At 55.4% G+C, this 10,842-nt stretch overlaps 1 long non-coding RNA gene across 3 annotated transcripts; it reads left to right on the forward strand.

The window, feature by feature from the left end:
• The first annotated feature begins 832 nt into the window (after positions 1-832).
• Positions 833-8,488, forward strand: LOC113878261. Of its 3 annotated transcripts, none has more exons than XR_003506957.1 (4): positions 833-949; positions 1,810-1,907; positions 3,243-3,322; positions 7,663-8,488. It is a non-coding gene; the product is annotated as an uncharacterized LOC113878261 (long non-coding RNA). The 3 variants fall into 3 exon arrangements; XR_003506958.1 differs by lacking the exon at positions 7,663-8,488 and adding an exon at positions 5,704-7,633; XR_003506956.1 differs by lacking the exon at positions 3,243-3,322 and having other exon boundaries at positions 7,663-8,487.
• Positions 8,489-10,842: the final 2,354 nt, after the last annotated feature.

A 10,842-nucleotide genomic window follows, 5' to 3' on the forward strand; every position in this document is an offset into this window, starting at 1 on the left:
TGGGTCTTCACTGTTGTGTGGGCTTTCTCTGGTTGTGACGAGAAGGGGCTACTCTCTAGCTGTGGTACACGGGCTTCTCCTTACGGTAGCTTCTCTTGTGGATCACCGTCTCTAGGCAGTCTCCGGGGCTCTAGAGCACAGGCTCAATTGTCATGGCACATGGGTTTAACTGCTCTTTGGCAGGTGGATTCCTCCTGAATTAGGCATCGAACTCATGTCTCCTGCCTTGGCAGGCAGATTCTATACCACTGAGCCTCCAGAGAAGCCCTGATCTCCACTTTTGAGGTAAGAAGGCCCTGAGCCACTTCATTCTCAGGTGTTAGGAACAGTCCCTTCTCAAAGCAAGAGGCCACCCTTCTGTCTCCTAACTTGCCACCTTTTCCCCATCCTCCCTTCCCCAAGGATCCCCCAGCCAGGAAAGTGATGAAGGGGGAAAGGGCAGGAGCTCAGGCTTTGGGGGTCCTCCTCCTCTGTCCAGAGCACATCCCGTTCCACAGGACCGGCCACTCCTGGCTCCCATCACTCTCGGGATGTCTGGAAGGCCCCCAGGATGGGATCCCATGCTGTCCTGGAGCAAATGGGTCAGGCCTCCTGCAGAGCTGGCCCAGGGCAGGACACAGTCTCCTGCCATCACACCTCCCCCACCCAGGTGTTCTGGGCACCCAGACCTGCAGAAGGAAGAGTGAGTGGAGGGTGGAAGGAAGGCCTGGGAGGGCCGGTGGGGGCCACTGGTCAGGAGTCAGGCGAGCTTCCGTCCCCATCCCTGGCTGAGGCCCAAAGGTAAACAGGTGTATTTGGACTCCCGGCAGGGGACAGGGGGTTGGCCCCGCGGGGCAGGCCTGGGCCTGTCAGAGGTGGGGATGTGGAGAGAAGCCTGCTTTCACAATGGGTGGCAGAGTGGCCCCGGGTCCTGCTGACACATTCTTGGAAGGTGAAGAGGAAAACACAGGTGACAAGGGAGGGGAGGCAGTGGCACCGGGGAGGGGGCTTTGGGAGGCCACCCAGGCTGGGCCTGCACGGGCCAGTGGGAGCCAAGGAGGTGCCTGAAGCCCCGGGGGGTCATCTTCCTCCAGAGGCCCCTGTGTCCAGCCCACTCCGAGGCTCCCAGGTAGGGTCAGGTTGGAGGCATCGTGACTGGCTTGCTGGGGCCTGAACTTTCCCTGTGTCACGGGAGGGCAGGGACCAGCTGGAGGGTACTGTCCCCCAGAAGCCAACCGGACAGTATAGCAGGGCAGGGAGCGGCAGGGTACACGTTCACCAAGCCAGGAGGCTGGGCTGCAGGTCTGGCTCTCCCCCACTCCGGCCCCCAGATGCCGCTCTGAGGGCAGGACAGCAGGGTCCAAGACCCAGACCCTCTTTCCCCTGGAAGGAAGCAGCTCGCTGAGCTCCCAGGAATGCAAGCGCTCCAGGAAGTGGAGAAGCCTGGCGCCTTGCCCGTGGCCCACACCGCCCACGGCCCCAAGGCCCTTTGAAGCCACGGTGGATTGCCGGCAGCGCTCCCAGCGCTGCTGTTTGCCCAGGGAATTAAGTTGAGGCTGAGAGGATGCCAATCTTTCTCCACCCCTCACCCAGCCACCCACCAGCTCTGTCACTGGCTCATCCCCTGCCCCCACTCTGCGCACCAAGCCCTGCCCCCAACCCTAGAGGTACCCCATTCCCTTCAACTGGCCTAAAGTGAACCGCGGACAGGGGTCGAGGGATGTGGCAGGGTGGCATACAGACCCCGCCTCTGAGAGTTTTCATTCTCAGGAGTCCATGGGCCTGTAGACCCCTGCGGGCTGATAACCTGAAGCATTCCTATATCTGCAGCATCAAGGACAGGCACCAGCTTCCGAAGTACTGAAGGAATGAATGCACGAAGGAAAGAATGAACGAACGAAGGAGCTGGCTGAGCAGATGGACAAAAGGTAGAAAAACAGCCAAGTCGCTTCGACAAGATGTGACCGCAGACAGTAAACACTACCGGGGCCACGGTCACGGTCACTGGGCCCAGGGTGCTTCCTGATGCTCCCAGGGGTGCAGAGCATTCTGTCCTGGGGGGCCTTTGAGGAAAGCCCCATGCTGCCCTTTGCTGATCCTGTGGGTCTGGGTGGCGTAATAAAAGAAGGAGGGGGGCCCTGATGCCCGCTGAAGCCGAGTGGGATGTGTGGCAGTGCAAGCCAGGTGAGGAGGGAGGGGAGGGGATACCGGACGAGGGACCAGAGGGAAGGGATGAGAGAGGTGGGAGAGGCTGGGCCTTTCTCATTCTCATCTGCTCCTCCAGTCCCCAGCTCCCTGGGGGCTGAGACCCTGGGAATAAGGACACAGAGGCCCAAGCGGCAGGGCTGGTGCGGTGGAACTGACATTCGAGCCCCGTCTCTCCCATCTTTATTACCCCACCCAAATCCACAGGATCAGTAGATGGCCTTTGACCTGTCTGCACCTGGCTACAAGGTCACCAGGTCAGAGGGGTGACCAGCTCATCTGTCCCTGCGGGTCCCACCCCGAGGTGCACCAGGATGGGCCACTGAGCTTGACGGCCATGGAGCCCAGCTACCCAGTCTAAGCTGAGGTTGGGAGCTCTGTGAGGTGCCTGAGAGTTCCCTGTGCCTGCTGTGTGGCTAACGATTAAGCCTGGCCTGGCAGAGACTGCCTGGGAGGCTGGGCCTGCACTAACGCTGTGCCACAGGGCCGGGCGCGCTTGGGCCCGCCAGTTCAAGGCCAGTTTTGGAGAGAGGCATGGGGCGGGAGGATCTCACAGAAGGCCGGGACTCAACCCCCAGCCACATTCCCCGGGCCTCCCTAGGCTCCCTACTCCACCTGTGGGTTCTGTTGGGAGGGGGACATTGAAGGTCTCCTAAGCAAAGAGGAAGAAAATCACCAACTGGCCCACAAGAGATGGCGACCCCCACCCTGGCCCCCCACCCAAATGATCAGCTCATAGGCTCTGTTATCCTTGAGCTCAGAAAGCTCTTCTCTGAAGGACAAGTCACTTCCCAGACCCCTCCACATAGATGACCCACTGCTGCTGCTGCTGCTAAGTCGCTTCAGTCGTGTCCGACTCTGTGCGACCCCATAGACGGCAGCCCACCAGGCTTCCCTGTCCCTGGGATTCTCCAGGCAAGAGTACTGGAGTGGGTTGCCAGTTCCTTCTCCAATGCATGAAGGTGAAAAGTAAAAGTGAAGTCGCTCAGTCCTGTCCGACTCTGAGCGACCCCATGGACTGCAGCCCACCAGGCTCCTCCATCCATGGGATTTTCCAGGCAAGAGTACTGGAGTGGGGTGCCATCGCCTTCTCTGAGATGACCCACGGTGACCTCCAAAGGGACTTGGGAAGAGACAGGTATGAATGACAATCCAAGATGTGGCTACACAATGAAAACGACTCCCCCCGGCCCCGGGGAAAATGAAGGATGGTTTGAAGGGGTGGAGAGTGACAGACACCTGTGGAATTCACACGGCGTGGGTAACCATGTGAATTAGGAAATGAACTAGAGCCATTTGGGAGAGGGAAGAGGTGACCCTGGCATTAGCCCTGTCCTGGGGAGGTCACCCCAAGTCCTTCAGTGGAGAGAGCGGAGTCTGTCCGTTAACCAGTATGGTGCTCCAAACCGGAAGGAGATAGAGCCAAGACTTAGGCACAGTTCCCCCGGACCTCATGAAGGTAAAAGCTGTAGCCCAGGTTCATGGACTCTTCCAGAAGAGGGATCAAAGAGGAGAGCAGAGGGTGAGGACCGAGCCTGGAGAAGGGCCACCCTTGGGGCAGGAGGGAGCCTCTTACCTCACCCCGCCCGCTCCCGGCCCCCTAAACACACCTACACAGACACTCCCGTTCCTGGAGGCGGCCGCCCCACGGAGCCGCAGTGAGAGTCAACAGGTCAGAGTGGGCTCGGACGGAAGCCAATGTTTGCCCAGGAGGGCTCCTGGCCTCCCACAGGGCATCTCATTAGCACCATGGGGGTAGAGTCCAGAATCTGAGAGCAGGCAGCAAACTCCAGAGCTCAGAACAGGGCAGAAGGGAGGAGAGGGTCAGCTGCGGTGAACACAGGGAAGCTGTTTTAAGATGAGCTGACCTGCGTGTGCCTGCAGGAGAGAAGGGGCTAGCCCGGGGGGAGAGGGTGGATTGCAGGTGCTGGGTGGACGGGATGCTGGGAGAGCAAAGGATGGACCCCTCTGGTGGGAACAGGAGGAGGAAGGAAGGGTGAGCCCTGCCCCAGCCCAGCGGAGCAGTCACTCTGCAGTGCCTCTTGCTTCAAGAGGGAAGATGGTGATGGTGGGGAGTGGGGTGGGGAGTTGGGGGCGGGGGAAGGGGGCTGTGCTGGGGTGCACGAGAGGACTGTGGGGACCTTTGATTCCGGCTCGAGCTAGTGGACAGTGCAATGGGTGTAAGGAGGAAGGAGCAATCTGGAGTGACACGGTAGGGCACTCAGGAACCCGGAGACAGAAAAAAAAAAGGGAACAGGAAGGACTTCCTGGTGGTCCAGAGGGTAAGACTCCATGCTCCCAATGCAGGGGGTCGGGGTTCTATCCCTGGTCAGGGAACTAGATCCCACATCCATCCCGGCGACTAAAAGTTCACATGCCCCATGCAATAAAGATCCCGGCAACTAAGACCCAGCACCGCCAAAATAACTAAGTAAATAAACAGAGAGGAACAGGTACATGGGGAAGCCAGCCTTGGCCTCCTTGAGACTGCAACCAACGTATCAGGCCCACAACGTCTCCTGCCTCCAGCTGGCAGGACTCGGGGCGGGGCGGGGATTTCCCACCTGCAGGGAGGACGCCCCGGTCCCAGGTGCTAGAAACCCTGGTCAGACATCACCTGGTTGCCTGGTCAATGTTTCCTTACACCTGTGGACCAGAGTCTGCATGGACATAACTATGGGCAAGACCTGGTCTCAGGGAGATTTCCTGACCCACTGAGTTGGGCAGCGGGGTGGTCTTGCCAGGGTAACTCTCCAGGTTCACTCCCAGGATCGGGCAGAGTGGTCTTCTCAGGGCTGGGAGGCCGCTGTGAGAGGCCCCTCGGTGTCCTCGAGACTGGTGGGCGGTGATGCCACTGCAGCCTGAGTGGGGAATGCAGCGTGAAAGGGAAGGGAAGGGGGAGTCAGGCTGGGGGTACAGAGAGTGTGAGGCTCACAGTTGAGGGATGGCTGAGAGGCTTCTGGGTATCGAAGGATGGTTCTAGGAGACTCAGCTTTGGAAAGGCACCCCAGTGTGTGAGCACGGCCCAGGCAAGCCCTCCTGCCCCTGCCCCTGCTCCCCAAGCAACAACCACTCATTCGGTTTCCACCACCACAAGTCAGGTTTTCCTACGCTAGAATTTCCTACAGATGGTATCAAACACTTTGTACTCTGTGTTTGGCTTCTTTCCCTCAACATGTCAATTTTGAAATTTAACTACCTTGTCACATGCAGCGGCAGTTTGTCCCTTTTCACGGCTGAGTAGTATTCTACCAGACAACTATAGCCATTTGTTTATCCATTCTCTACTTGATAGATATTTGGGCTGCTTCCAGTTTGGGGCTATTGTGACTAAAGCGGCTATGAACATCCTTGTAGAAAGCATTTTTGGTTTTTGGTCTGAACCATGCAGCATGAAGGATCTTAGTTCCCCAACCAGGGATCGACGCCAAGCTCCCTGCAGTGGAAGCCTAGAGGCTTAGCCACTGGACCACTAGGTGAGTCCTAGGGTGTTTTTTTGTTTTTTTAAATCCTTTTCAGGACTTCCCTGTTGTCCTTAAATTAAGAGTCCAGCCTGCCAACGCAGGGGACATGGGTTCAATCCCTGACCTGGGAGGACTCCACATGCTGCAGGGCAACTAGGCCCGTGCACCACAAATATCGAGACCCACACGCCTAGAGCCTGTGCTCCGCAACAAGAGAAGCCACCGCAACGAGAAACCCACACGCTACCATGAGAGGGTAGCCCCTGCCTGCCGAAACTAGAGAAGACCCACGCATAGCAATAAAGATCCAGTGCAGCCAAAACAAAATATAAATATTTTTTAAAAAAAAATCTTTTTCATGTGAATGGGGCTTGGGAAGAGAAGACATATCTTTCACTGGACTATGTTGAGTTGATTCTAGAAGAGTCAGCACAGGTATTCAGCAAGATGCAGAGAGGACAGGAGAGGACAGGACAGAGACAGGCAGGAGAGGAGGCGGGCAAAGGCATGCAGGGGACACCCAGCTGGCTGGCTCAGTGCTGGGGAGGAGAGGGGGCCAGCGGGACTCTTGTCAAGTGCTCTTCTGGCCATGTCACTCATCGGCTGAGAACCCTGCAATGACTTCCCTCACCTACAGAAGGCTCTAAACACCATCAAGATCTTCCCCTGCTCGCCACTCACTTCCCACCTACCCCTCCTCTGTGATCAGTCACACTGATGTATTACCCAGAATTGCTATTTCCACCCCTGCCCTCTGCCCTGAGCAAACACCCTCCCACTCTCCCCCTTCACCTGGGTAACTCTTTTCAGAGTCCCCAACTGTGGGCCCCGAGCTGGAAGAACTCTACCATGCTGGTAAGACTCACCCCAACCCTTTCCGCACTTCTGCTTGAGAAGGCAGTTGGTTACACACATTGAGGTTCCTATACGGTCACCCCAACCGAGGACAGCAGGGCCGCATCATCAAGGAAAGGCTGAGAAGGTTGGGGCAGTGTCTCTGGACACTCGCTCTGCCTCCAGCCAGCCAGAGTTCTGGAAAGCCCACCCGCTAAGGCCTACTCGTGACCCTGAGCCATTTCATTTGGTGAATCCAGAACCCAGTTTGGGAGAAGACCTCCATCACAACCTCTCTTCCTGCTTCATCCCAGCAGTCTGTTGCATGACTCAAGCTCAGAGGACAGGGGCTGGGGGTTCTGTCCTCTTCCTGCCTGATGCTCATGCCCTTCCCCTGCTGCCAGCACAGACTGCCCACCTAGGGGCTCCTGACTGCTGCCTGGAGTTTACATTTGTTGGGGAAGGTTGTGAGCTGAGCTCCAGGAACCCACATCAGCTGGCTGGGCCCCTGGCAGACCCCAGAATCTGCAAGCCTAGGCTTGGGGCGGGGGCACTGCCAATGCTGGTCTGTTTGCCCCCTTTGCAGGAGGGAGGGGGCACCTGGAATGGTTCTCAGTCATAGAGGCACAGATGTTTAGTCTGCAGGAAATGTTGAGAGCCTTCCAGTGTCACCTGCAGAAGAGGAAACTGAGGCACAGAGAGAGGACAGGGCTCTGAAGATGTCAGTGCATTTGGGGTTGGCTTCTCCTGGGCACTACTGGCTGGGGGACCCATCTGGACCTTTGCCACCTCTCCACTCATTACCATCCTCCAGTGCCCTTGATTTCACCATGTTGGCATTGCGGGCCTCTCCTGCTGGATGGGGAGCTCCAGGAAGGCAGAAGCAGTGCCTGGTTCTCCATGGCACCTGCCAGGAGCTGGGAGTGGCCCATGGTGTGTGCTCAACAGAGCATGGCAGAACGGATGGAGGGGGTGGGAGCGCATGCCCCATTTCTCAGTGACTTGGAGCCAGAAGCCAGCGCTCTGAGCTGGGCAGACTGTGGAGAGCCAGGGGAAAGACGGCTGGGTCAGCCCTCCTTGTCCTCAGGGACCCCGGGCCTTGCCTCCCAGCTCACCCCTCCTCCTTGGCCTTATTAAAAAAGCCGCTGTTGAAGGTGTGATTGTGTGTGTTGCCCCGTAGGTGGTATACATGGAGAACTGCATACGCTGATCACTGGTCTCTGTGCTCATTCATTCATTCAATGAATACCTGAAGGATGGGAGGACCCTTCCACGGAAGCGGCGGGCACACACACGGCAGAAGACCAAACCCACAAAGCAAGTGGGTCCCAAGAGTGCCCTGGGGGAACTTCCTGGTGGACTAGTGGTTAGGACTCCACACTGCAGTGGGGACATGGGTTTGATCCCTGGTTGCGGAATTAGGATCCCACATCCTGAGCAGTGTGTTCAAAAAAAGAGAAGAAAAAGTCATGAATGAGCTCATTTACATATGGAATTTAGAAAAACCACCAAACTCATAGAAAAAGAGATCATATTTGTAATTACCAGAAGCAGGGGTGGGCCGAGGAGGAATTGGAGAAAGGTGGTTAAAATGGTACAAACTTCCAGTTATCAGATAAACAAGAACTAGAGATGTAATTTACAACATGAGGACTCCAGTTAACAATGCTTTGTGATAGACAGAAAAGTTGTTAACCCAGTAGATCCTAAGTTCTCATCACAAGGAGAATTATTTTTTTTTCTTTACTTTGGATTCTATTTGAGATGATGGATGACAACTAAACCTATTGTGGTAATCATTTCACAATACAGTTGACCTTTGAACAGCAGGGGTTAGAGGCACTGACCCTAGGGCAGTGGAAAATTCCCATATAACTTTACAGCTGGCCCTTTCAATCCACTGTTCTATCGTGTACTGCTGCTGCTGCTGCTGCTAAGTCGCTTCAGTCATGTCGGACTCTGTGCGACCCCATACACGACAGCCCACCAGGCTCCCGGTCCCTGGGATTCTCCAGGCAAGAACACTGGAGTGGGTTGCCATTTCTTTCTCCAGTGCATGAAAGTGAAAAGTGAGAGTGAAGTCGCTCAGTTGTGCCGGACTCTTAGTGACCCCATGGACTGCAGCCCACCAGGATCCTCCGTCCATGGGATTTTCCAGGCAAAAGAGTACTGGAGTGGGGTGCCATCGCCTTCTATCCTAGTGTATATTCACTGAAAAAAATCCAGGTGGACTCCCATAGTTCAAACCCATGCTTGCTGTTCAAGGATTCGCTGTATATATAATTCAACCACCATGCTGTACACCTTATGCATTGATGTATGTCAATCACTTCTCAGTAAAACTGGAGACAATAAATAAATTTTAAAAAGCCAGCAGAAGGGCACCCTGTCTAGGCTGTGAGCCCCTTAAGGAAGGCTCCCCTCTCTCTCTCCTTGCCTACAGGAACCCTGGGCTTAATGAACAAACGATTTAACCTGCTCCCTCCCCACAATGATCCACCTGCCTGGCAGGATGGCCTGTGTGTGGGTGATTCCAGGCCCCAGCCCGCAGGCAGAAGGAGGCCATGGGTCCATCCATCCGGCTGGGGTCTCCACTCCCCCAAGCACAAGGCCTCCCGGGATGGGGACGCTCGGAGGCGCAGAGAAAGCGCTGAGTCACGTTCAGGGAACACGGCCCCCAGAGAGCCTCGCCTCTGGGGCACGAGGCTGCTTGAGCGCGCGGGCGCGCCCGAGGCTGCAGGGCGCGGGGGCGCGGAGGTGGGGCTGCGGGGGCGCCCGGCTTCCCTCTTTGCCAACCGCCCGGCCGCTGGCGTCCTCGGTTGCCAAGAGTTTCGGGGCCAAAGTGCAGTGGGTGCCAGCTGCCCGCCGGTTTGGGGAATAGGGGGAGGGGGCACCCGCAGAAAGGCCCCGAACGCCCCCCAGCCCTCGGTTTGTGCCCGTCTTCCTGCACGTTCTCTCCTCCGTGCCCTCTCGAGTTTTCCTCATTTATTTGCTGCCCGCGTTCCTCTCCTTTTCAGCGCCCCATTTGCCGCCCCCCGCCACCTCCTTTTCTGTTTCTATCCATCCATCCACCTGTCTTCGGTCTTTCTCCTCCTTTTCTGGCACCCGCTGGACATTCTCGGAGGTTCCAGGGGGCGCGGTGGAAAGGCACCAGTGGGCATCGGGCGCCCCCTCGTGTCCCACTTGGCCCAGCCTGGCCTCGGCCCTGGGGTAGGGCGGAACACTCGCCCCACCACCGTGATTCAAACCAGTTTACACGGAGGACATTCAACTTACAGTTGTGAAAATAATGTTAAAGCTCACCTGAAAAAAAATAAACAACTCATCTTTTCATTCTTTTAGTATCTACTCTTTACTAGATATGGCTGCTATAAATATAATAATGGATTCACAATTTCACAATGGATTTTCTTGCAAGTCAGATTGACAGCTTTGCATAACAGCATGCAGAAGTCCCGAGCTACCTGGCCTGGGGAGGCAGAGCACAGCAGTCTCCTGGCCAGCTGTGTTGACTCAGTGCAGCTGTGACCTCTCTGAGCCTGACCTTCCTCCTCTGCAGAAGGGAGATGAACAGCTGTGCCTGACTTGTAAGTTTATTGTGAAGATTAGACAAGCTACTGCAAGGTGGTGCCTGTAACAAAGCTGGGCTAACAGAAGGCTCTCAGATCATGGTGGTTGGCTACCAAACTGCACTTTGTTGTTCAGTCGCTAAGTTGTGTCCGACTCCTCGTGACTGCGTGGACCAGGCTCCCCCGACTTTCACCATCACCCAGAGTTTGCTCAGATTCATGTCCATTCAGTCAGTGATGCTTGCTATCTAACCATCTCATCCTCCGCTGTCCCCTTTCGCCTTCAATCTTTCCCAGTATCAGATCTTTTCCAATGAGTCAGCTGTTCACATCAGGTAGCCAAAGTATTGGAGCTTCAGCATCAGTTCTGCCAATGAATAATCAAGATTGATTTCCTTTAGGATTAACTGGTTTGATCTCCTTGCTGTCCGAGGGACTCTCAAGAATCTTCTCCAGCAACACAGTTTGGAAGCATCAATTCTTCCATGCTCAGCCTTCTTTCTGGTCCAACTCTCATATTTTTACATGACTACTGGAAAAAATCAAGTTTGACTATACGGACCTTTGTCTGCAAAGTGATGTGTCTGCTTTTTAATACATTGTCTAGATTTGTCATAGCTTTCCTCACGAGGAGCAAGCAGCCTGCCCTTAGAGAAGGATATTTGAGAAAATACAAAACACACATGTATATAGTTTACAAAATTGCAATGAGAATATTAAAAAGCTCAAAGTATTTGTTCACAGCCATAAAGGATTTCTTCTTGAGATGATGTTATTCATATTTTCTGGAG

The sequence above is a fragment of the Bos indicus x Bos taurus genome, chromosome 19 (assembly GCF_003369695.1).
Source record: "Bos indicus x Bos taurus breed Angus x Brahman F1 hybrid chromosome 19, Bos_hybrid_MaternalHap_v2.0, whole genome shotgun sequence".
Taxonomy (NCBI): Eukaryota; Metazoa; Chordata; class Mammalia; order Artiodactyla; family Bovidae; genus Bos; species Bos indicus x Bos taurus.